General features: G+C 36.5%; 1 protein-coding gene and 1 non-coding gene across 6 annotated transcripts in view; one reads left to right on the plus strand and one right to left on the minus strand.

Annotated features, from left to right (window-relative positions):
• The window catches only part of REV3L (REV3 like, DNA directed polymerase zeta catalytic subunit), a 172,940-nt gene that overhangs the window by 128,489 nt on the left and 18,701 nt on the right, over positions 1–25,750 (minus strand). The window lies entirely within an intron of this gene.
• On the plus strand, positions 7,811–7,914 carry LOC132668089 (U6 spliceosomal RNA). Its single transcript, XR_009605459.1, has one exon. It is a non-coding gene; the product is annotated as a U6 spliceosomal RNA (small nuclear RNA).

Genomic DNA, 25,750 nt, shown 5'->3' on the forward strand with positions numbered 1-25,750 from the left:
AAAGAAAGAGAAAGAAAGGGAGAGAGATAGGAGGAGAGAGGAAGGAAGGAAGGGAAATGGAATTAAAATGTACTAAAAAATATCTATTTAGTATAAAAGAAGACTGTAATGGAGGAATAAAACAACAAAAGAGCATAAGACACAGAGAAAACAAACAGCAAAATGGCAGGTGTAAAACTACCCAGAACTGGTAGGTGGCTGAAGGACACACATATCTTGCCCTATAGCTCTCAACTCAATGGGGAAGATCAATTTTCCCACTTTACATTCACCAGTACAATTTGAGTACTACGCAAAATGAAGACAACTTATAGAAGCATCACAAGTCAAAGAAAAAACTCTGAGGACCAGAATCTTTTGTCTCAGCCATGTCTCAAACATGCTCAATATACATTGTTGAATTAATTAACGTACTCCATAACCAGAAGACTCATCACTGAGGAAATAGAAAAGTTTGATGTCAAGTATTTTCTGAAGAAAACAAAAAACATTTAGATAGAAAATACTGTAACTGCATCTATTAAGAGTCAGCTCCCTGGCTGGAGAGATATACTTGAAATACTTGCTATTACTTACTTGAAATGGCAAGTATTTCAAGTTGCATACGCACCCTCTTCTACCTACAAAAGTGTATGACTTGTTTCCTTATTTATGTGAATAATTAAGGAATTTATATGATATATAAATCTATTATGCTCTTATGTGACAGGTATGTTTATATACAGTAGAATCACATCATATATGCATTTTATTTACTTGGGTAGGAAGGGATCAAGGGGGATGGGAAGAGACTCAGGTAGAGAGAGAAAGAGACAAAGTGAATGAATAGGAGAACACAACTAAATGGTGCAGTGTGCCCAGTTAACAAATTTATGATCTAGCACCATGCGATGGGGTATATAAATCCTTATATAATTCTTTATTTTGTTTCAGTTCCTTTGTACTTCTAAAATGGAAGCATCTCCTATTGAAAGAGGCAACTAAGTGTGATTCTGTTTAAAAGATACAGTTCAGGGGCACCTGGTTGGCTCAGTCGGTTAAGTGTCCAATTCTTGATTCTGGCTCAGGTCATGATCTCATGGTTATAGGATTGAGCCCCACGTTGGGCTCTGCACTGACAGCACCAAGACTGCTTGAGATTCTCTCTCTTCTCCCTCTCTGCCCCTCCCTCTCTCAAAATAAATAAACTTAAAAAAAAAAAAAAGGTACAGTTCAGTTTTCATAAAACATGGCCCTGATTGGGGGTCAACTCTTTCAACTAGAGCTCAACTGAAGAAAAGTGATTAGTGTCTATGAGGTTATTGTCCATGAGATCATGACCTGAGCTGAAATCAAGAGTCATATGTGTAGCCGAATGAGCCACCCAGGTGCCCCTATGTCTATATATAAGGAAATTTAAGCCGTTGGATTTATTAAAAGATAGTGTGATAGAATTCATGCAATTTAAGAGACTGTCAAGGAAATTCTGCCTATAAAAGGTTTTAATCTCATACGTTTGCTTCAAAACCTAATTCCCACCTAAGATGCAACTTCACTGTCTTTGTGTCCATACCTACAGCATGAGTTCCTTGAACACCATGTACCATGTCTTCTTATTCTTCCTACTGTCAATGCCTAGCAGAGAGCCTAGAATACAGTAGGTATTTGATACATGTTGGATACACATGTGTGGTTTGATAAAAAAGAAAAAACAACAACATGTATTTGGTCTTTGTGCCTAATTCTTGGCACAGAGCTCCTAAAACCCTTGGTATTTCCTGAACAATAGGCTATCTTTGGTTATTAATAATGAATCCCTTTCTATCACAATGGAATTTATACTAATGCGGTGACCCATGATGAGCTCTTTAGATGGCTTCACAACAGAGGGCTGCTTGCCCGAGGAATCAACCATATCATTACAGGATTGGTATTTTCAACCCCATTTCCCCATCTGCCACCTCACCTCCAGGGAGAAGAGAAGGACTTATGATTTAGTTCAATCATAAATAGTCAGTGATTCGATCAATCATTCCTGTGTAATGAAACTTCAACAGACATTCTGGAACAATGAAGGCTTGGGAAAGCTTCCTGGTTGGTGCTCAGGACCCTTCTGAACTTTGCCCTATGTATGTCTTCATCTGGCTATTCATTGTACACTTTATAATAAACTGTGCAAACATAGGGTTCTCCTGAGTTCTAGACGTTATTCTAGCAATTTATTGAACCTGAGGAAGGGTTGAGAGAACCCCCAAATTTGTAATCGGCCCGGCAGAAGTGCAGGTAGCATGGGTATCCAATTATGGCTGGCATCTGAAGTGGGAGCAGTCTTGTGGAGCTGATCCCTTACCCTGTGGTGTCTACACTAATTTTGAGTAGTGTCATAACTGAACTGAATTACAAAGCACCCACAGGTGATGTCAGAGAATTGAGAATTTGTTGTTGGAAAACCAACAAAATACGATGTCTTTCAACTAAGTCTAGAAAATTGGACTGCTTTTTTCTCCTTACAATTTCTTTTCAAAACCTAACAAAGATATTTAAAATGTTCTCCTACCTTCCCATATTTGCAAGGGGACTAGAAGGGATTGAATTAAGGATCAACTTTCCATAATAAATAACAGTAAACTAACCAGCAATAAAATATAACATACAAATATTTTTATGATTAATATATCAAAAATGTGATGAAATGACATGTCCAAATTTCATATGTAACTTAGTTTGCAATTATCATAGAAAGGAAACTAGTAATTACTTTGACCTTCACAGTGACTGGTCACCTCAGTTTGGGTACTACTTAATGGCTCACACAATATGGTATATCATCACATTTTTCTAAAAAGTCTAGCCTTAAAGAGTTAAACTGCTAACAGTGGTTTCAAGCCAGAATCTCCAAGAAAATGTGTACCTTTCAGACTAAATATCATAAAAATAACTAGTGTCTATTAGCTTTTGCTAAGAATAAAATTCTGGCTTATAAAACCAATATTGTTTTGGGGCGCCTGGCTGGCTCGGTTGGTAATATGTGACCCTTAATCTCAGGGGCGTGAGTTCAAGCCCCACACTGGGAGTCGAGCCTACTTAAAAAAACAAAAAACAAAAAAAAACAAATACTGTTTTAGTTTCAGATGTTTTACAGCCAGTATGGTTACACATATTAATCTTTGTGGTATTTAAATTGAAAGGTAAGTAATTCAAGGTGTTGAAGTAAAATTAATAATCTGATTAATATCTGAAAATTTACCTCTGGTGATTTAAAACAGTATTAATAGGAGTGTCTGGGTGGCTCAGTTGGTTGAGCATCTGACTTCGGCTCAGGTCATGATCTCACAGATTGTGAGTTCAAGCCCTCCATCAGGCTCACTGCTGTCAGCATGGAGCCTGCTTTGGACCCTCTGTCCTCCCCTCCTTTTCTCTCTGTTCCTCCCCAGTTCATGCTCTCCCTCAAAAATAAACATTTGAAATAAATAAATAAGTAAATAAAAAACAGTATTAATAGCTAACCAAGATAAAGTTACTACTATCCAGTCAAATTTGTATATAAATACCTGAATTTTCTTTCAAAGACACATAAATAAAATATTACAGGTAATTTAAATTATACAAATCTATTACACTGCACAACCACACTATGGTAGCTGAACACTGAAGGAGCTGAAAATTTTACCTAAATATAAGAAAGTGAAAGTGAAAGGACAACACAGGGAGTAAGAGATTTAAAAATCATGTTTGATAAGGCTTACAACTCATTACTAAAAAGACAAATAACCCAATTTTAAAATGGACAAAGAATCTGAATAGACATTTCTCCAAGAAGATATAAGAATGGCACATAGGTAGATGAAAAGATGCTCAACATCAGTAGCCATCAATAAGATGCAAATCAAAACCACAATGAAATACACTTCACAACCACTAGACAGCTATAATCAAAAAGTCAGACAATAACAAGTGTTGCAGAGAAACTAGAAACCTCATATACTAGGGGTAAGAATGTTAAATGGTGTAGCTGCTTTGGAAAATAGATTGGTAGGTCCTCAAAAGATTAAACAAAGTTATCATAAGACCAGCAATTATATTCCTACATATTATGTATATATATGTAGGAATAGATGTATATACGTGTGTGTGTGTGTGTGTGTGTGTGTTTGTGTATAGCCCAAGATAAATGAAAACATACACTCACACAAAAACTTGTATATGAATGCTCATAGTAGCAGTTTTCATAATAGCCAAAAGGTGGTAATAACTCAAACGTCCATCAACTGACGAATGGATAAATATCATGTGGAACAACTATACAATGGTTTATTCAGCCATTTTAATGGAATGAAGTACTGACAGATGGTATAACATGGATGAATAGGCAAATTTGTAAAACTGTATCTGAATGAAGCTCTTACATAATTTTTTAACCTACCCACAGTCATGGTTTGTTTTTGTTTTTTTGAGGTCTCTAATAAGAAGATCTAATTCTGAATATACCATTAGAGTCAATGCATACATTAAAATGAATTATTGGAGAGTGTCTGGGTGGCTCGGTCGGTTGAGCATCTGACTTCGGCTCAGGTCATGATCTCACATCTCGTGAGTTCTAGCCCCGTGTTGGGCTCTTTGCTCAGAGCCTGGAGCCTGCTTCAGATTCTGTGTCTCCCTCTTTCTCTGCCTTTCCCCTGCTCGCGTGCTATCTCTGTCTCTCTCAAAATAAATAAACATTAAAAGAAATTATTTTAAAATGAATTACTAGATTTGCATCACAGAAATCATGCATATATTGAGAGACGTACGAACATTAGCCACTAAAACAACTTACATATCTTTATTTCCATTTAATCATGCACTAAGTATACTACTTTAAACCTTCAATCACATTATGGTATGTTGTCAAATTACAGAGAGATGTTCTACTTAATGTGATCATTACCAGAAACAGATAAAAAGTTAAAGATTAAGAACTATCAATGTAAGAAAGTTTTTTCAGACAGTAAAACTTTCAGACTTTACTTAATAACAATAAAACTGAACTACCAAACATACTTAATATTTGCTCTGTCAAAAGGTAGAAGCAGCATAGCCTCTCCCCAACCCTCAAACCACCCCCCCCCCCAAATGTCACACAACTTTGTATATGAATTAAATGGAAGTTTTCTTAGGACTGTGTTTAGTTACTTAACAGTACCAGACTGATAAGGCCTATTAGTTCTACTAAGCATAAAATTGGTTACTTGGGGGCCTGAATAAGGCAGTTATAAGTCATGAAAATTAGAATTCTAAAGTGTTGGACAAAAACATATTGCCAAACTTATCAAACACAATGCAAACCAGAAGTCAGTGGAGTACCATCTTTAAAGTATTAGAAGAAAAACTGAATTTTTTTTAGTGATTGCTTTAGAATTTGTAGTATACATTTACTCTAAACTACCTCCACTGTCAAATAACATTATACTGCCTTTCATGGGTAAGTGCCTTAAAACAGTATTCCAAATTCTTCTCTCCTGCCCCTTATAACATTGCTACCTAATTTCACTTACCTATAAGCTGTAATCGCTCAATACATTGTTTCTATATTTTGAACTTCCCTATTACATCAACTAAGAAAACAAAAGGTTTTATTTTACCTTCATTTATTCCTTCTCTAATTTTCCTTTTCTCTGAAGAATTTAACATTTCTTGCAAGGCAAGTTAACAGTTCTTGTTGGCGACAGATTTCTTCAGTTTTTGTCTGAGAAACTTTTTAATTTCCCTTCACTTTTGAAAGATAATTTCAATGTATACAGAATTTTAGGTTGTTGATCTTTTTCTTTCAACACTAAACACTTCACTCTTCTCTCTTCTTCCTTGTATGGTTTGTGAAGAGAACTCCAAAGTAATTCTTAACCTTCTTCCTGTATAGGTAAGGTGTTTCTTCCCCTTCTGGCTTCCTTCAAGATTTTCTCCAGGTCTTTGGTTTCCTGCAGTTTGTATATATGTCTAGATGTAGATTTGGTAGTTGGCATATTTCGTGTCCTCTGAGCTTCCGGGATTGGTGGTTTGGAGTCTGTCATTAATTCTGGAAAATTCTCAGCCATTATTACTTCAAGTATTTCTTTTGCTCCTTCCTCTTTCTGATGAGTCAGCCCACGAAAGGCATTCTTCACTTGTTACAGTACTTTTGATTTCTAGTAGTTTCTTTTGATTCTCTCTTAGGATTTCAATCCCAATGCTCACATTACCCATCTGTTCTTACATGTTACATTTTGTACACCTTTTCCATTAGATGCCTTAAGCATATTGATCATAGTTTAAATTCACCTTCTGATAATTCCAAAATCTCTGCTATATCTCACTAGGAATTAGGCTGTATTTACTGTATAAAATTTCCTCAAACGTCCTGTGGGTTTTTTTTTTTTAATTTATTTATTTAGAGAGCCAGAGAGAGCACACAAGCAGAGGAGGGGCAGAGAGAGAGGGAGAATACCGAGCAGGCTCTGTACCTTCAGTGCAGAGCCTGATGTGGGGCTCAAACTCATGAACCCTAAGATCATGACCTGAGCTGAAATCAAGAGTTAGACGCTTAACCAAATAAGCCACCCAGGTCCCCCTAAGGTCCTTGTTTTTTCTCTCCTTGTTGTCTTTGGGTTTCCCTAGAAACTCCTTAAAGTGCAAGCCTCACAGTTCTTTAACCTGTAATCCCTTATTATTACACAGGAGCCCTGTTGATGTAAAATGTAGGGGGAAGGGAAGTATTCCATAACCCTATGATGAGGTCTGAGTCTTTTAGAGTGCTTTTGAAAGTGCCTTTTTTCCCCTCTTAGAAGAGACAGCAAGACTAGAGAGGAAGTTGATTTCCCCAAGTTGGTTAGGTTCTGGGAGTTTCCCCTTTGGGCAAGGAGAGAACAAAATGCTGTGAGCATACTGCAACATGGTGACTACTCCTCTCCTGCTGGAAGCATGAGGAAATACCCGTATCCCCAATCTTAACTGTGAGAACCTGGTGGAGCTTGTGGAGGAAAAACTTACAAAAGTGTGGGGAGCCCTCCTAAAACTGGACCCCAGGAGTTTTTAACTATTAAGCTAATCCACACTCAGCTTCTGGCTGGTCATCAGTTACAGTTCTCCTACCACTTCCTATTTACATTAGCTTATGCTCCCAGCAAGCTGTGATTCTTTGTATTCACCTGTCTCCCCAGTTTGGGGGGCATTAGTTTACTCTGTGACCTCAGTTCTCTGATGTATGTAAGAAGAATTGTTGCCTTTTAGTTTGTTCAACTTTGTTCCTGTTTTAAGGACAAGAATGGTGACTTTTCTTTCATGTCTGAGTGGAAACCAGAATTTTTACGCCCTTTTGATGTCTTTCCATCATTCCTTGTACACTTTATTTTCTGGAACAATAAGATGTTCCAGATTCATCTTGTAGTTTTCTCAAGGGAGTCTTGGTTACTTTTAGTGGAGAATGTTGTTTAGAAATCAAGATGTGGATACAAAGTATACTCATTGCTATGGGGGGGTATCATTACTTCTAGAACCTCTAAGCACCGCACTGAGAAGTTTATATATTTATATACATACACACACATCCTATATTTCTCTATCCATCTATCCTTCTCTGCATATGGTAAAAACAGTTCATACTCATACCTCCAAATCCAACCCAACACCCCAGAGACATTCTAGCTGTCCCTATATCCATGTTTTTCTCTTGTCCAACAGTGAGAAACCTGGCTTTTATTATCCTAATATATTTATTCGTTTGCATAATCCTAAAAAACATAAAAAGTAGTTTCAGAACTACTACCTACTACCACTAAGAAAAGCACATATACTGACTAAAATTCAAAGTATTTGTTTAGTGCTCATTTCGGCAGCACCTATACTAAAATTGGAATGATACAGAGAAGATTAGTATGGCCCCCGTGCAAGGATGATTGGCAAATTTGTTTATTCTTCCTTTGTAGGGGGGAGGAGTGGTAAATTTTCCAGATAATGAAATTCACAATAACTATACCTTATTAATTTTGACAAATGTGTGTATCTTTATTAAGTTATGGAACATTTTCCATTTTCATCACCTCCAAAATTCCCTTGTACTGCTTTTCAGTCAATCCCCACTTCCTCTGAGGCAATCAGTGGTCTGATTTTTCACAATAGTTTTGTCTAGCACTTCATAAAAATGCAATCACACTGTATAATATTCTTTTGTGCCTGAATCCTTTTGCCCAGCACTGTGATGTTAATATTCATCCAGGATGTCACATGTATCAGTAATTCATTCCTTTTTGTTGTTCCAAAGTAACTTCTTCTATGGATGTATCAGTTTGTTTACCCATTTTATATATGAGACAAGAGATTCAAAGTGCCTAAAGTCACACAGTTAATCGGATGAGAAGAATTCCAAGGACTTCAGAACCACAAGTACTATAAACTCTTGATCCTTAGTGTGGTGTTCTTTTCACTTTACCAAAGCACCACTTCAAACAAATTTTCAAAGTAACAACAAAAACTGTAGGGATATATTTTTTTATCATATAAATTTAGTGATTTATAAGGAAATACCTATATAATCACATCACAGATGTAATATTTTTTTAAAAAATCACTGCGATAATTTTCAATAAATTCTTAGTAGGAAATGAAAAATATCCAAAATTAAAAGGTTATTGAATCAAATATTTTTAAATCTTTAAGAATATCTGTACAGGTGACAACACTGACATTTCTTCCATAATCCATGCTCCTTCCTAATCCTTACTTCTGCCAATGCTGATTTCAAATTTACCTGGCATTTCTCAAATATCTCTTAAACATTTACCTTATCTTCAGTCAATTACAGGAAAGTAATTTGTATATTCACTAATGTATTCAGTTTAAACTTATTAAGTACCAAGAAGAATACTCTCCTAATTCTAACATTTGTAAGCAATTTTTAGCCTTCTGAGTCTCTCAAGTCTGCCAAATCATCCATTTTTAATTCCCTACTTAGAAAATCCATCAATCTATCTCTCCTTAAAACATAACATAAAAGACAGTTCTTCTTCAACCCATAATCTTTAAGCTCCTTCTCAAACTACAATTGACTGAGTAATTCTGATCTAAGAATGATAATTTTTCTGTAGTATGAAATGCTACTACTTTCCCCTAATGATGAAAGTTTATGGTAGCACCATTCAACATGACCTTAAGTCACTGCCATAGACTGAAGGGTCAAAAGTAGACCACCAAGAGGGAGACTGCCGTTAGGTTGGGTTGTCCCATCACCTCCTCTATTGCCCCAAACATACATACCCTGTATCTTGGCGCAATCTCAATGAACTTGCTTAACATGAAGTAATGGAAAATTTGAGGTCTCTTCCTCAGAAGATATGAACGGATCTATGGATCTATTATATTTGGTGTAAGTTCCACTGTATGGTTCCCCTCTAGTAGGTTTCTAGAGCTCTCAGGTGTTCCAAAACAACATCTATCTCATAAGAACATGGTGAAGTATAAAGTGCACCTTGAAGTACTGAGCACTTGTAGACGCTATTTTAATTTGAAATGCTCCCACAAGTTAGGGATTATTATCCTAATTTTCCTAACATGAGAACAGATTAACTTTAGACCTAATCTACCATATATATCATGGCCCAAGAACTTAGTCTATAACATGAAGAAGGTACATGAGACCAACTGATTTATCTTATTTCATTTATAAACCACAACCCTTAGCTCATAATTTATATGAAATAAAATTCAATTATTATTTTAAGTGAAGAAAATGAAACATTTAAGATGTAATCAGAGTGGTGAATATAAAACTCTATAACAAAACTTCCCAATGCCAGTCACTAGATCAAGGACAAATGATGGTTTCATTTTTAACAGCTATGGCAAAGACAGCTGTTTAGAATATGGCTTCATCTTTTGGTTTTAGGTTTTGAAAATTCCTGTGAACTTCTACTTTAATTGAAATTTTTGATATAGCCAAGATAACATGTCTAAACAGGTGGACTCCACGTATAATGAAATTAGGCTTACTTGAAAGAAAAAAAAAATGCCAGGCCTGTAATGTTACCTGCTCATTTTTCCTTTTTGCTATTAGAAATATTTTACAAAGTAGGTTAATGTTTAAGGCATACTTTCCTCAACTGGCAGAGAATGTAATAATTTACATCCTATTTCTTTCCCTAGAAATATAGTGGCCAAAATAAGGGAGATTTACAGAAGGCAACGATTAATCCAGAGAACCAACCTAGGTAGTCAGGCAACTGATCATCCCATCATCTTCCAGAATTAACTGGAGATAATAAGATAGAAATGAGAAAAGAACATAAACTCTTGGAACACAGCAAATTGCCTTGGAAGGGAAGGAAAAATGGAAACTTTTGGTCCCAGTTAAAGTGTCGATGAGAATATACTTCTATCTGAATGTTAAAAAAAAAAAAAAAAAAAAAAAAAAGTGTTAAGAATGCAGGTGAAATAAAGACAAGACAATTAAAGGTAGTAAATAAATTTAGAAACTGGATTATTAAAATTATGCTTACAAAGCTTACAAAGAAAGTATCTTTTAAAAATATTTTCTTGCCTATTGTACGGAAATTAGAATAAACTATCAACCATACATTTTTACTGAACACATAGTACATAAATGGTTTTTTATAGGTAATATGGATTTTAAAATGAATTATATATAGTCTCTTGCCCCATCCCCAACTGGGGATAGGGTTTAGGGCACAAAGACACATATAAAACATTACAGAAATGGCAAACAAAATGCCCAGGGAGCCTAGAGAAAAGAGAAATTATTCAGAATGGGAGTGTGGCAATCGCTTCTCGGCCTTTTGGCTAAGATCAAGTGCAGAATGGGAGTGTGGCAAAAAAGATTTCACCAAAGTGCTATTTACACTGGGCTTTAGACGGGCAAGAATTTAATAGGCAAAGACAGAAAAAGGTAAAGCAAGAAAAAAAACAGAAGGAATAATATATGAATGGTATGGAAGTTAGGAAAAAGTGTAGGATATATTTAGGAAAATCCAAGTATGTAAGTGGGGCCGGAATATAGGGTTCATAGTAATGAGAGAGAAAAATGAGAAAAGAAAAGCCTAGAGGGGCGCCTGGGTGGCTCAGTCGGTTAAGCGTCCAACTCTTGGTTTCGCCTCAGGTCACCATCTCACGGTTTGTGAGTTCTGACCCCACATCTGGCTCTGCACTGACAGTGTAGAGCCTGTTTGGGATTTTCTCTCTCCTTCCCTCTTTGCCCCTCCCCTGGTCACACTGTCTCTGTCTCTCTCAAAATAAATAAATAAAATTAAAGAAAAGCAAAGCCTAGAAAAGCAGATTGAAAAAAGAGATTGAGGAAGTCCCTAAACATTACACAAAAAGTTCATTTTTAGCAGTGGGGATTCAAATCATTTTGAGCCTTAGAGGCACACAGAATCTAGGTTCCCACTATCAGATGAGCCTATGTACGAGTTAAATTTCACTTTAACAACTGTGTTATCTTACAGCCATCAATCACCAACTCTCCTGCAAGATTTAGAATCAGAATAAATGCAGAAGCGAGTTAAACACTAAATTTTATAGATTCAGCTGTTCAATGGTCAATATGATTATAGAATAAATAGGGTAACCATATAATTTGTCATCTAAACTGGGATTTTTCAGAATACAAGCGGGGAACTATTATTAATTATGTTAGTATTAATTAGGAACGTCCCAAGCAAACTGGGGTGGATTGTTAACCTTGTTATAAAAACTCCCCAAATCAAAGGGACTCCTTACTTTTTCTTTCTTAGATTCTCTTCAGTGGGAAACTCCTACTATGAAGCAGGAAAAGAATCTAGTATTTGATATTGAGATTAGTGGCTACGGCATTTTAAAGAGATAGGCACACATTAAAAATGAATAACAGACCTATTCTTTTTATAGTAACAGAGACTTGAAGGGTGAATAACTTCATGCAAATCTGTCAAAGACTTCTTTAACAACAACCATGAACACAGAGGAACTACATACTGATTACTAACCTCACAAAAGCACATTTAGACTTAGATGGTATTCCCAGAGTTTCTGTGTTTATTTGAAAACAGGTTAATTTTCAACTATACCAACCATCTCAAAGCATATTTCTTTTTGTTTTAATACACTACAAGAAAGAAAAAATGTTTTTACTGCTAAAATTACAGAAAACACTTCATGGTTTGTTATGTGGGTGGTTGCAACACTTGGCCTTTAACCTCTTGCCAAATACCACATCACATGTGTTCTGAATCACCAGTAAACCCAGATGCCCTTATATGAGATATTTCAAATCCATCCAGAAGTTAAGAGACAAAACAATACGGTCTTCATGAATGAAACAAAGAACTTCTAAAAGAGAGAAAAGAGAGAGAAGAGAGAAGAAAAAAGAAAAGGAAGGAAGGAAGGAAGGAAGGAAGGAAAAAGAAAGAAAGAGAAAAAGAGGGAAAGGAAGGGAAAGGGGAAGAAAGAAAAAGGGAAAGAAAGAAAAACAGAGAAAGGAAGAAACAAGCGAACCAAGAACATCTAATGTCAGGACTTGAGGAAAATAATTTAACTGCTTTCTTTTTCTTTTAATGTTTATTTATTTATTTATTTATTTATTTATTTTTAATATTTATTTATTTTTGAGAGAGACAGACAGACAGAGCATGAGAGGGGAGGGGCAGAAAGAGAGGGAGACCCAGAATCTGAAATAGGCTCCAGGCTCTGAGCTGTTGGCACAAGGCCCAATGCAGGGCTTGAACTCAAGAACAGTGAGATCATGACCTGTCCAGAAGTAGGACGCCCAACTGACTGAGCCACCCAGGTGTCCCCTATTTATTTTTTGAAAGAGAGACAGGGTATGAGCGGAGAGGGGGCAGAGAGAGAGGGAGACAGAATCTGAAGGAGGCTCTGGGCTCTGAGCTGTCAGCACAGAGACTGACAGCTGGGCCCGAACTCATGAACCATGAGATCATGACCTAAGCCAAAGGTGGACACTTAACCGACTGAGCCACCTAGGTGCCCCTAATTAACTTCTCTCTAAATATTCATTCGGGTCAAAGTCTAAGACCAGATAAAAAAGGTCTTGCCACAACAAAAAGAAGTCAAAACTTTTGATATTAAAAAATATTTATATTTATAATCACCTTATGCCAGGGGTTGGTCAACTTTTCCCCTAACAGGACAAATAGTAAATTGTTTAGGCTTTGTAGGCCATAGAGTCTCTTCAAGTATCCATATCTCTCTCCATCTTTTTTTTTTTTTTGGAGAGGAGAAAGAGAGACAGAGAGCACTGTGTACTTAGTATGGAGCCCAATGCAGGGCTTGATCCCATGACCCTGGGGTCACGACCCAAGTCAGAATCAAGAGTTGGACGCTCCACCAACTGAGCCACCCAGGCACCCCTATCCTTATCCTTCTGAAGCACAACAGCAACTACAGACAATATGAAAATGAATGGAAAGGGCTGTGATCCAGTAAAACTTTACTTACAATTGGATTTGGTTCTCAGGGCTGTATAAGAGTATAAGCTCTTTTCTAGAATATAAGCTCCTTTTTATCACTCATCTTGGATAGTGCCTGGTACGTAATATATGCTCTAAAAATGTTTATAGATGAATATTATTTAGTAATCAAAAAAGAAGCAAAATGTCTGAGCTACCATGGGACAAACATCGTGCTTATTGAGTATTATTTGAGTTATTATTCTAGTTAGAGTTCATAGGTTGATATTTCTCACATAAAATATATAAATATTTTTCATTAAAAAAACTTTAATTGTAATATTAATCATGTCACTACTGAACTCTGCCTACCCAAGATTAATACTAATTTTCTGGCTTTTCCAGGCCATTTACATAAATAGGTAATCTGATTACATAGTATAAGGACTGGAGCTGAAAGGTCATGTTGAGTTAAAGCTAGGATTAATACCATGGCAAGTGAGAGTGAAAGGCAGGTGGAAAGAACCCTGCAGAGAAGATGTGTGTGCAGGGAATGGAAGAAAAGACAGAACTGTCTGTACCATGCAGTGAAGATCTGAGAGATTTCTCTGCATTATAATAATAAATCTCCTTTTTATTAGAGCTTCTTTGAAAGGGCTTCTATTCTTTGCAGTTAAATGATTCCTGACTAGAAAATGGATTATGAAACATTTTGGAGAGGAGTTAATATCTGAGATGAATTCTTAAAAAATGAAGACAGGGTTTCTAGTCTACATGGAGTAATAGAGAACAGATTTACAATCCTGCCTGAAACAACAACAACAAAAACAGAAGAAATATATGAAACAATAGTTTCCACACATTGGACAATGGCTGGCATAGGAGAGTAATCCCTGACAGAAGGGAAACAAAGTCAGCACCCTGGGAGCAGAGGGAGAAGGAAGCCAAGTGGAAGCTCAACAATCTCCCTGAGCTGAGAAAGTATGAGTCCAAGACTGCTGGAATTTGCCTGGGAGAGTACTAGAGAGGAGAGAGTTGCAGAGAGATAGTAGAGTTGGTCTGCAGAGGGCCCCGTCAAGACTATTGAGTAGTATAGTATAAGCACATGCTTGTGAGGAATCTACCCAAAGCTAGGCAAAGAACTAAAAGGAACAGAGGGAACAATCCCAGGGGGTCAGACAGTGGCAAGAATAATTTGTTTCATCTAGAAAGGAAAGAAAAATCTCATATTTCACAGGACATCAGGCAGAACAATCATAATGTCTCAGTAGTGGCACAAAATTAGTCCTAGATAAAGTTTGCTCTGGGTTCCACCTGAACAAGCATAAGAATAGCACTGAAAGTGTCAAACTCTTTCCAAATAACAGTGTCCCAGAATAAAACTCAAGAAGGGGCGCCTGGGTGGCTCAGTCGGTTAAGCCTCCGACTTCAGCTCAGGTCACGATCTCACGGGTCCGTGAGTTCGAGCCCCGCGTCGGGCTCTGGGCTGATGGCTCAGAGCCTGGAGCCTGCTTCCGATTCTGTGTCTCCCTCTCTCTCTGACCCTCCCCCGTTCATGCTCTGTCTCTCTCTGTCTCAAAAATAAATAAACGTTAAAAAAAATTAAAAAAAAAAAAAAAAAAAAAAGAATAAAACTCAAGAATACTTCTAGGGGTGGGGTGCCTGGGTGACTCAGTCGGTTAAGTGACCAACTTCGGCTCACGTCATGATCTCACGATTCATGAGTTCGAGCCCCGCGTCAGCCTCTGTGCTGACAGCTCAGAGTCTGGAGCCTGCTTCAATTCTGTATCTCCCTCGCTCTCTGCCCCTCTCTCACTCGCACTCTGTCTCTCTCTTTCTCTCTCTCTCAAAAATAAATAAACATTAAAAAAAAAAAAAAAAAGACTACTTCTAGGAGTGCCTGGGTGGTTCAATCGGTTAGACTTCCAACTCTTGATTTCAGCTCAGGTCATGATCTCACAGTTTTGAGATCAAGCCCCACATGGGGATCTTTGTGGGCGTGAGCCTGCTCAAGATTCTCTCTCCCCTTCCCACCCCTCCCCTACTCCCTCCCTCCCTCTCTCTCTCAAAAAAAAAAAAAAAAAAAAAAGTATTTCTAGAAATACAAAATATCCCAAACACAAGGTTAAATTCACAATGTCTGGCATGTAATAAAAAATTATCAGGCATGAAAATAAATAGAAAAATATGAGAAGAAAAAGCAGCAACAGAAACAAGGCAAAAACTGATAAATACTAGAATTAATAAAAATATCAAGATAGTTCTTATAACTGTAATCTGTATGTTGAAGAAGGTAGAGGAATGCTTGGACATGTTAAGCAGAGATGTGGACAACATAAAAAGAATGTGAATCAAAATTTTCATCTTACCAGAGATGAAAAATAAATGTTTGAGATGAAAAATACAATGGATGGAATTAATAGCATATTAGAAATGGTAGAATTAAAGATTAAGAACTGGAAAACAGCAATAGAAATTACTCAAAATGAGGCATAAAATAAGCCTGAAAGAAAAAAATGAAAATGTTAGTAACCTACACATGAGTTAAGCAGTCTCATACACTTGTAATTTGAGTCCTCAAGATGGAGGATAAGTGCTATATAAAATTACAAAAAAAAAAAAAAAAAAAAGTGAGAGAGAGAGAAAGAGAAAGATAGGGACGTATGGGCTTAAAGTAGTACACAAGAGCAAGCTCTAATGGATTATGGAGAGTAGGAAAGAAATGGCAATGGCATTTGTCTGACAATGGCAGACAAGTAACACAGCTAGAAGCTGCTGCCTCTAAGAAAGAAGTAAGGACCCAGATTAGGATGTGATGGTAAGAAAAGAGAGAACTGAAAACATTTTAAAGGAAGAAATAATAGGAATTCATGATTAACTATATACTGGAAAGGACAATGTTAAGAAGTTTAAATTTCGAAAAGGACCAAACTAAGTTTGAATCCCAGATTTTTTACTTATTATACGAAGTTGGAGACGTTATTTAATATCTCTCTGCCTTAGTTTCCTCATTAGTAAACTGTAGAATATAGTAGTACCTATCTAATAGGGCTGTTTTGAGAATTAAATGAGTTAAAACATGGAAAGTACTCTGACATGTAATAAGTGCTTAATAAATACTGGTTATTGCAGTTCTCAAACCTTTTGGTCTCAGGACTATTTTTCATTCTTAAAAGTTATGGAGGACCCCAAAGAATTTTATGTGGGCAGTCTATCAGTATTTACCATATTAGATATTAAAACTGAGAAATATATAAAGTATTGACATTTTCATTCATTAAAATTAATAAACCTATTACATGTGCACATGAATAACATTTTGTTTTTTAAAAGAAAAACATTGGTGGGAAGATACAAACTGTTTTACATTTTTGTACATCTCTCGAATGTCTGGCTTGCTAAGAGAAAGCTGGGTTCTCATATCTGCCTTTGTTCAATCTGTTGCTTATGTTGTTTTGGCTAGGAAAGACAACCAACCAAACTGTGTTATGTAGAAGCTAATTCACCCAAGAAAACTAAGATAGCATCTCCTGGGTAGAACAACTAAGTTTTAAAAAGGGGACAGCAAATTATTCATTCTTTAAATCTTAAGAGTGCTCAAGAGCAGAATAAGATATTAACTACAAACTATTTTAGTCAGCTCACAAGAGAAAGAGCCAGAGAAACTATTTATTAAATTTATCCCACATGAGCTATAAGAAGAACTGCAGAAAGGAGATGGAACCACAAAGAATTCCCATATAAGATAAAAGAGATGCACAGTTCTACATGAAGAGTAAGGAAATGCCTAGGCCTGAGCTGAGAGTTTGGAAAGTTCTAAGTGTAAGAAATCAGATCTCTAAAGGACACAGAAAAAGAGAGCAGGGCCAAGTAATGGAATCTGGGGCAGGTGGGGAGGCCAGGGGGGGTGCCAGTACTGGAGGGAAGGAAAACAATCTTCTTTTTATGGGCAGAAGATTTAAATAGATACTTCACCAGAAAAGATATGTGAATGGCAAATAAGCGCATGAAAAGATTTACAGTATCCTTAGTCCTTAGAAATGAAAATTAAAACAACAAGATATCATTACATTCCCACCAGAAAAAGATACAATTTTAAAAAGACTAAACCAGAAGCAAATGTTGAGAATATGGAGAAATTGGACCTTCCATACACTGTTAGAGGTAATGCAAAATGGTATAGCTACTTTGGAAAAGAGTGGTAGTTTCTCATGACCTAAATTTACTATATGACCCAGAAATCCTACCCCAAGAGAAATGAAAATATACAGTCACATAAAGACTTGTACATGACTGCTCACAGCAGCTTTTTCATAATAGTCCAAACTGAAAACAATCCAAATGTCCAGTATCTACCATTGCAGTATATCCATATAATGGAATATGACTTAGCAATGTAAAGGAACACACTACTCATACATGCAACAATATGGATAAAGGCACAAATGACTACATATTGTAGGATTCCATCACATGAAATTCTGGAAAAGGCAAAACTATAGTAATTATAGTGACAAAGCAGATCCATGATTGCTGGTAGTGGGGAGAGAGGTTTGACTGAAAGGAACACAAGGAAACTTCTTAGGGTGATAAATTTTCTGTATATCACGATTGTGGTGACAGTAGTTATAGGATTGCTACATTTGCCAAAACTCACCATTTGTATACTTAAAATAGGTCAGTTCTTTGTACACAAGTTATCTCAATAAAACTAATTAAGGAAAAATAATGAACACATCTTCCTTCATCTTATCTGTCACTCACCGGGATTTCTCAACGGTTGACAGAAAATGGCAGCAGGTAGGAAAGTAGAGACATGGAAATCATTGACAAGAAAGGATAGGGAGTCGATAGGAATGATGCAATCAAATGAAGAAATAATATGCCATTTTTATTAGGTTTCAAACATTCCAAAAATGAGAATAATCAGCTTCTAAAAGACACCTTGACCAGTCCAAAATATGTTTTGTTGTTAACAGTATTTCTTACATTATGTTCTAAGGGATACCTAAATCAGAAGTATCCTAGACCTTCTCTGCCAGAAACTCTAGGTGCAGTCCCCAGTCTACCTCTTAAGTTGCTCCCAAAGAAATTATTTTGTGGGGTGCCTGGCTGGCTTAGACAGTAGAGCATATGACTCGATATCAGGGTTGTGAGTTTGAGTCTCATGTTGGGTGTAGAGATCACTTAAAATTAAAAAATCTTGGGGCAGCCAGGTGGCTCAGTCGGTTATGTATTGGACTCTTGATTTTGGCTCAGGTCATGATCTCATGGTCATGAGATCAAGCCCCAAGTAGGGCTCAGCCTGCAGCACGGAGCCTGCTTGAGATTCTCTCTCTCTCTCTCTCTCTCTCTCTCTCTCTCTCTCCCGCCACTCCTTCCCTCCCTCCCTCCACCCCTAGTCCATTTGTGCTCTCTCTCAAAATAAACTTAAAAAAAAACAAAAACAAAAAACTTCTGTTCTCCTTTAAAAAATTTTTTTTTAATATTTTTAAATTTATTTTTTTTTATTTTTTTTGAGAGAGAGCACATATGCTGGGGAGGGACAGAGAGAGAGGGAGAATGAGAATCCCAAACTGGCTCCATGCCCTGCACAGAGCCCAACCCAGGGCTCAGTCTCACCACAGTGATTTCATGAACTGAGCTGTGATCAAGATTCCAATGCTTTACCGACTGAGCCATCCAGGTGCTCCAAAATAAAAAAAATCTTAAAAAAAAAAAAAAAAAAAAAAGCAGAAATTATTTTGCAAACCGAATCAGAGAGAACCACTGTACTAGAAGGAATGTACACACGTGCTTGCATACACACATACCCCAATTTAGATTTGCAAAAAGCTCCAAGTCAATAGTATTAAACAGCACATATGATTTCTTTTTTTTTTTTAATTTTTTAAATGTTTATTTATTTCTTGAGAGAGCATAAGCAGGAGAGGGGCAGAGCAAGAGGGAGACACAGACTCCAAAGCAGGGTCCATGCTCTGAGCTGCCAGCACGGAGCCCAACGCGGGGCTCGAAGTCCTGAACTGTGAGATCATGACCTGAGCGCAAGTCGGATGCTTAACTGACTGAGCCACCCAGGCGCCCCTAACATATGATTTCCTTATGGGAACAGAGAATCATCCTTAATTACTTCCTGGAGATGCAAGGATCTCAAAAGAGATCATCTACCAAAACCATTTAGGAAACTCCCAATGTACTCAATGTATTGCCTTCCAATCACCCTGGACTTAAATAGACAATTTCTAAGCAAAGAAAATAAAAAGACCAGAGACCATACCAAGTTTGAAGTTCCATGTTGCCATATTGCTTCTGTTTCACCACTATCTAGTTGTTAGTAGCAGGTGATAGCCACTTTGATTTTAATTACTATTTGCAAATCACAATAGTTTCTTTAAATATGTGATTTTAAAAAGCATATGCTATATTTTCCTCTTAATAAATTCTGTTGATTTGTTAAAGAATTTCCTATGGGCTTTCTCTGTATATTCAACTTAATTTCAAACATCTTTAAAATCACGTCAAAAGAAAATACAATTTAATAATGAAACAAAACAATGTTAGGAACTGTAGAGAACAAAGCTGAGTGAATAGCCAAGTTCTTTACCTTCATGAGGTGGTGTGTGTATGTTTTACAATACACATAAAACTCACCATTTTAACTTTTTCAGTGTACAATTCAGTGATATTAAGCACATTCACAATACTGTGTAACCATTATCACCATTCATCTCTAGAACATCTGGATCATCCCAAACTGAAACTCATTTAACATTAAATCCCCATTTCCTCCTTCCTCAGGCCCTAGTAACCACTAATTTGCTTTCTTTCTCTATACCACATACCTCATATAAGTGGAATCATACAATATTTGTCCTTCCATCATGAGTATTTTCTACTAATTCTTAATACATCTCTAGGGACCAAGCCCTGAGGGACACAAAGACTGGCAGCATACTAATCTGTCCTCAGGAAACTTACACTTTAATAGGGAAGTCAGACAAGTCAAAAACAAAACCTTGCAAGTCAGTGTGATAACAGCTCTAACAGAGGTACAAAGTACAATGGTGGCACAAAGGACTAATTAACTCAGGAAAGTTTCATAATGGAGGTAATGTCTCAGGACATTTAAAAATATTCACTGAATTAATTGAATGGAAATGGTCATTTCCTCCAGAGGAATGGCATTCATTCACTCATCAAACATTTAAGGAAGGACAACACTATACCCAGCACTCCACACCTAGAAGAGCCAAAGTTCCTGCTTTCCCTAAGCTGAAAGTAAATGCAGAACCATGAGATACACATCCGAGGAAGAGTTAAGTAGTTCAGACTGAAAAGCAAAGTGCTTGGGGAAAAATAAGATGAGGCTGGGAAAGGATTCAGGTATCAGATTATGGAAAAGTCATCCAGAGTTTTACTCTATACTGTAGGCCAGTTTGAGAACTTTAGAATATATAAGAATCATTAGTGGCACTTGCCAGAAGCACACATTCCTAGACAACCCCAGAGGTTTTTATTTCATATGTCTGAGATGGACCTCGGGAATTTGTATTTTTTTAAAGTTATGTTGTGTGTGTGTGTGTGTGTGTGTGTGTGTGTGTGTGTGTGTGTGTTTTGAGAGAGAGCAAGGGAGCGAGTAGGGGAGAAGCAGAGAGAGGGAGAGAGAATCCCAAGCAGGCTCTGCACTATCAGTGCAGAACCCCATATGGGGCTCAAATCCATGAACCGTAAGATCATGACCTGAGATCAAGAGTCGGACACTTAACCAACTGAGCCACCTAGGAGCCCCAGGAATCTGCATTTTTAATGAGTACCCCAGGTGATTCTAAAACAAGTACATCCATGAACTACTTTTCAGGAAATACCTCTGTAGAAAACAGGAAACTAAAGATGGCTTCAAAGAAGACAATGTGAACAGATTATATGTTTTATTAATTTTCCCCATTTATAAAGTAATGCATGCTTTTATAAGATATAAAAGAGCCCAAAAAAGAAAAACACCACTCAAATCCATAACCTTCATATTCAGTATTTTATTATTTTCCTAATGTTTATATTATATAAACTTTTATTTTTTTTTAATTTTTTTTTTTTAACGTTTATTTATTTTTGAGACAGAGAGAGACAGAGCATGAACAGGGGAGGGTCAGAGAGAGAGGGAGACACAGAATCGGAAACAGGCTCCAGGCTCTGAGCTGTCAGCACAGAGCCCGACGCGGGGCTCGAACTCACGGACCGCGAGATCATGACCTGAGCCGAAGGCAGACACTCAACCAACTGAGCCACCCAGGCGCCCCTATATAAACTTTTCAACAGAAGGTTCATACTATACAGACTAAACTCTATGTTCTTCACTTAGTCATGCATGTGCACATGTCCTCTTTCTATTCTTAGGTTTTTGATGGCTATCTGGCAGGTCACATGCATCATATAGATGTAATTACCCTTTTTTTAAGTACTTAAGTTATTAGCAATTTTTCGCCTAGTTTCCTATACCACTGTCAATATGTCAACATTTGGATAAAATGTGGGTTTTAGAAAGATCACTCTAGTGACATCATAAGGGCTGAATTTGAAAAGAGGTGAATTCAGAGATAATCTGAGAGGCTATTACGATGGCCTAAAATTTTACTCAAAGTAGTAATAATAGAAATGGACAGAGAGTGGACTTGATAGTCTACAATCTACATGTAAAGATTTGTCATCTGTTTAAGATTATATACAAAGAAGTAATTCCTCTTCTTCAATAAATGTTTACCAAAGCCCGACAATGTATCAAAGAATGATTACCAAGAAAAATACACTAGAATACTACGCATTTGCACTTTCTTTTATTTGTGTATATGTGCATGCATAGGATCAGGATTCCAATTGCATTCAAGTAATTTAGAGTCTTCCTTTTCATCAGAGGAAAAACAATTCCCTATTCTGAATGTACAACTGCAAAAGTAGAGCCAGAAAGAGTCACAGTTGTCAACAAAAGCTTGACCCTCTGTTCTCAAGTTATAAGCTGGGGCTATAGTGGGAATTTAACACACTACACAAGAAGCTGCCCGTGATCAGGTTTACTTCAGTTTTTAAAAAGAATCTGCATATACTGGGGCTTTCTGCCAAAAAAGCAAATGTTTCATGCATTTGGCTCCTCGTCCTTTCATGTGGCTAGTGTCCAATATCAACTTGGAGATCTCCCCGTTTCAAAATCTGCCAGCTACTGAAACATGGGTCAAACAAAACATTTTTCCTTTCTATGAAAAAGTGTAATGTATCATGACAAGGAATCTTACTAGGTAAAGCTGAGATCACATAAAAATGCTTACCATGAACAAGTTCCACCTAACATTTTTTTTTAAATACTAATATCCATTAAGCTTCAGATTTCAAAAGTAAGGATTTTTTATAATTAAATATTAAATTCTTGAATCACACATATACAAAGATTCTGTATTTAGTAAATCTGACACATCTCAATTGATGTAAAAGAAAAAAAATTAGCATATCTTACTTTCTTTTTGAGAGTAATACTTTTTTTATTCATCTACCATATAATTCTTTAAAAAACTAGAAGTTTCTGGGGCGCCTGGGTGGCTCAGTCAGTTAAGCATCTGACTTCAGCTCAGGTCATATTCTCACAGTTTGTGAGTTCAAGCCCTGTGTCAGGCTCTGTGCTGACAGCTCAGAGCCTGGAGCCTGCTTCAGATTCCATGTCTCCCTCTCTCTCTGCCCCTTCCCTACTCACTCTCTGTCTCTCAAAAATAAATAAACATTAAAAAATAATACAAAAATAAAATAAAACAAAACACTAGAAGCCTTTTATCACTTTTGATAATTCAAAGCATATATATATATTCAAAAAACTTTCCCATACTTTGAAATTTCCAAGTTTTATTTATACTAGTAGGTTTATGAATTTTTAGTGATCTTAAAGCTTCCATCTACACTTCCAATAACTTCCAACACTTTCTCAATTAACTGACCACAAAAACCAAAACATACTGATTTCTTACTTGTACTGTACCTCATGTCTATTTAATTCTATATAGTCCCAGGGGTGCCTGGCTGCCTCAGTCAGTACAGCATGCAACTCATGATCTCAGGGTTGCGAGTATGAGCCCCACCCTGGGGAATAAAGACAACTTAAAAATAAAATCCTAAAAAAAATTCTACATAGTCCTAGGAGCGTAATAAACAAACATATGTGAGTCTAGCTACTTCATAATATGTAGTATTAATTTTTTATTCCAAATTAAATATGTACTATCACAATAACTGAGGCTCAGAATAAAAATCTAGTGAATTTCAAGGGATTAACATAGGTAGAAAAATAAGACATAAAACATAAAATTAAAACATACTGTGGTCCCTAAGTCATTAGAATTATATTCTATCTTCATAACAATAGCCACAATCTCATGGCCCTCAAATCTAATCAGACTGTTTTTAGGAGGGACAAAATTTATTATAAACTTACACTTTTACTAATAATCTGAAAGATCTCAGGATATAACAAAAAAAGTACATGACTTTATACTATAGAGTCACCTTCTGAAATATCACTACTTCAGGAATAGCAACAGTCATTATCATCAAGGAAATCTCCCTAAAAGATAAATCTCATATCAGAAAAAAAAAAGTGGGGGAAAATAAGAAAAAAATCATAACAAATCATGTAAGAGCTATGAGACAGTACCTGGTGCTCTAACATCCACTTAACTGAAATCACACAGAAGAGAGAGAACAGTTCGAGAGAAATACATGAAGAGATAATGGCTGAGAATTTTCCGAATTCAATAAAAGATACCAAACCACAGAACCAAGCAGTTCAGAGAACACCAAGCAAAAGCAAACAGACATATCATGTTCAAAAGTAAAGGCAAATCATATGCAAAGACAAAAAATTTTAAAGATAGAAAAAAAAAAAAAGACACGTAATATATCGAATCAAAGGTAAGAATCACAGCAAAACTACATAAGCCAGACAACAGCAGAGTGGTATCTAAAGGGGAGGGGAAAGCAACCCACAATTCTATACTCAGCAAAAATATTTTATAAAAATAAAGGAAAAATAAGTCTCTTTTACAAAAGTAAAACTGGGATAATTTATTACCACCAGACTTACACTACAATAAAATAAATGTTAAAGAAAGTTCTTTGGGCAGATGGAACAGGATACAAGACAGAAACTTGGATCCACACAAAGAAATCAACAACACTAGGAATGACATAAATGAAAGTCTTCATTTATTTCTTATTTGTAATTGCTCTAAAAGGTAACTGTCTATCAGTGCCTGGGTGGCTCAATCGGGTAAGCGTCCAACTTCGGCTCAGGTCGTGATCTTGCGGTTCATGAGTTCAAGCCCCGCGTCAGGCTCTGTGCTGACAGCTCAGAGCCTGGAGCCTGCTTTGGATTCTGTCTCCTTCTCTCTGCCCCTCCCCAACTCATACTCTGTCTTTCTCTCTCAAAAATAAACAAACATCAAAAAAATTTTTAAAAAAGGATAACGGTCTAAAGCGAAAATAGTAGCAACATATTGTGTGTTGATAGTATATATAAAAGTGAAATGTAAGACAACAAAAGCACAAAAAATAAGCAGGAAGAATTGGGTACCCTTATAGTACATATAAAACTATGTACTATTGTATGATAGAAGACTTTGCTTAGTTACAAATGTGTATTTCAAACCAACAGCTGCCACTAAATTAATTTCAAAAGGTATACATAAATAAGCAAAAAGTGGAGAGAAAGGGAATAAAAAACATCCAAGTAATCCAAAAGCAGGAAAACAAGGCAAAGAACAGAGATAATAGTAGAAAACAGCTAGGACTGTGGTAGACTTTTAGTCTAACCATATTACTAATCACATTAAATGTAAACAATCTAAACACACAAATTAAAAGACAGACTACTGGACTAAATGAATAAGCGCAACTATATGCTGGATCCTTTCTACAAGAAACCCATACAAAAGCATAAATGGGTTGAAAGTAAATGGATGAAAAAAGATGTCTTGGGAGACGATTCTACACTGGTCTCTGTTGGGGTAGCAGTTTTTCAATCTACTTCTCCATACTTTATCTGCAACCATCTCCCATCTGCAGTCAATAAAATGAAGATCCCAGAAATCTCATGTCTAGTAACAGTATCTATGAAATTTGTGGCAAGTTAATTCATTAGTTTGCGAGAAGATAAAATTTCAAACACTTCATTCTTGACATGATATACATCATGTAAACACTAATAAAAAAAAAAAACTGGAATGGTTATATCAACAACAGACAAGGAAGATTTCAGAACAAGGAACATTAGCAGGGATAAAGAGGCGGCCTCACCAAGACAACATAATAATCCTAAATATGTAAGGCCCTAACTA

Source organism: Panthera onca, chromosome B2, assembly GCF_046562875.1.
Source record: "Panthera onca isolate mPanOnc1 chromosome B2, mPanOnc1 haplotype 2, whole genome shotgun sequence".
Classification (NCBI taxonomy): domain Eukaryota; kingdom Metazoa; phylum Chordata; class Mammalia; order Carnivora; family Felidae; genus Panthera; species Panthera onca.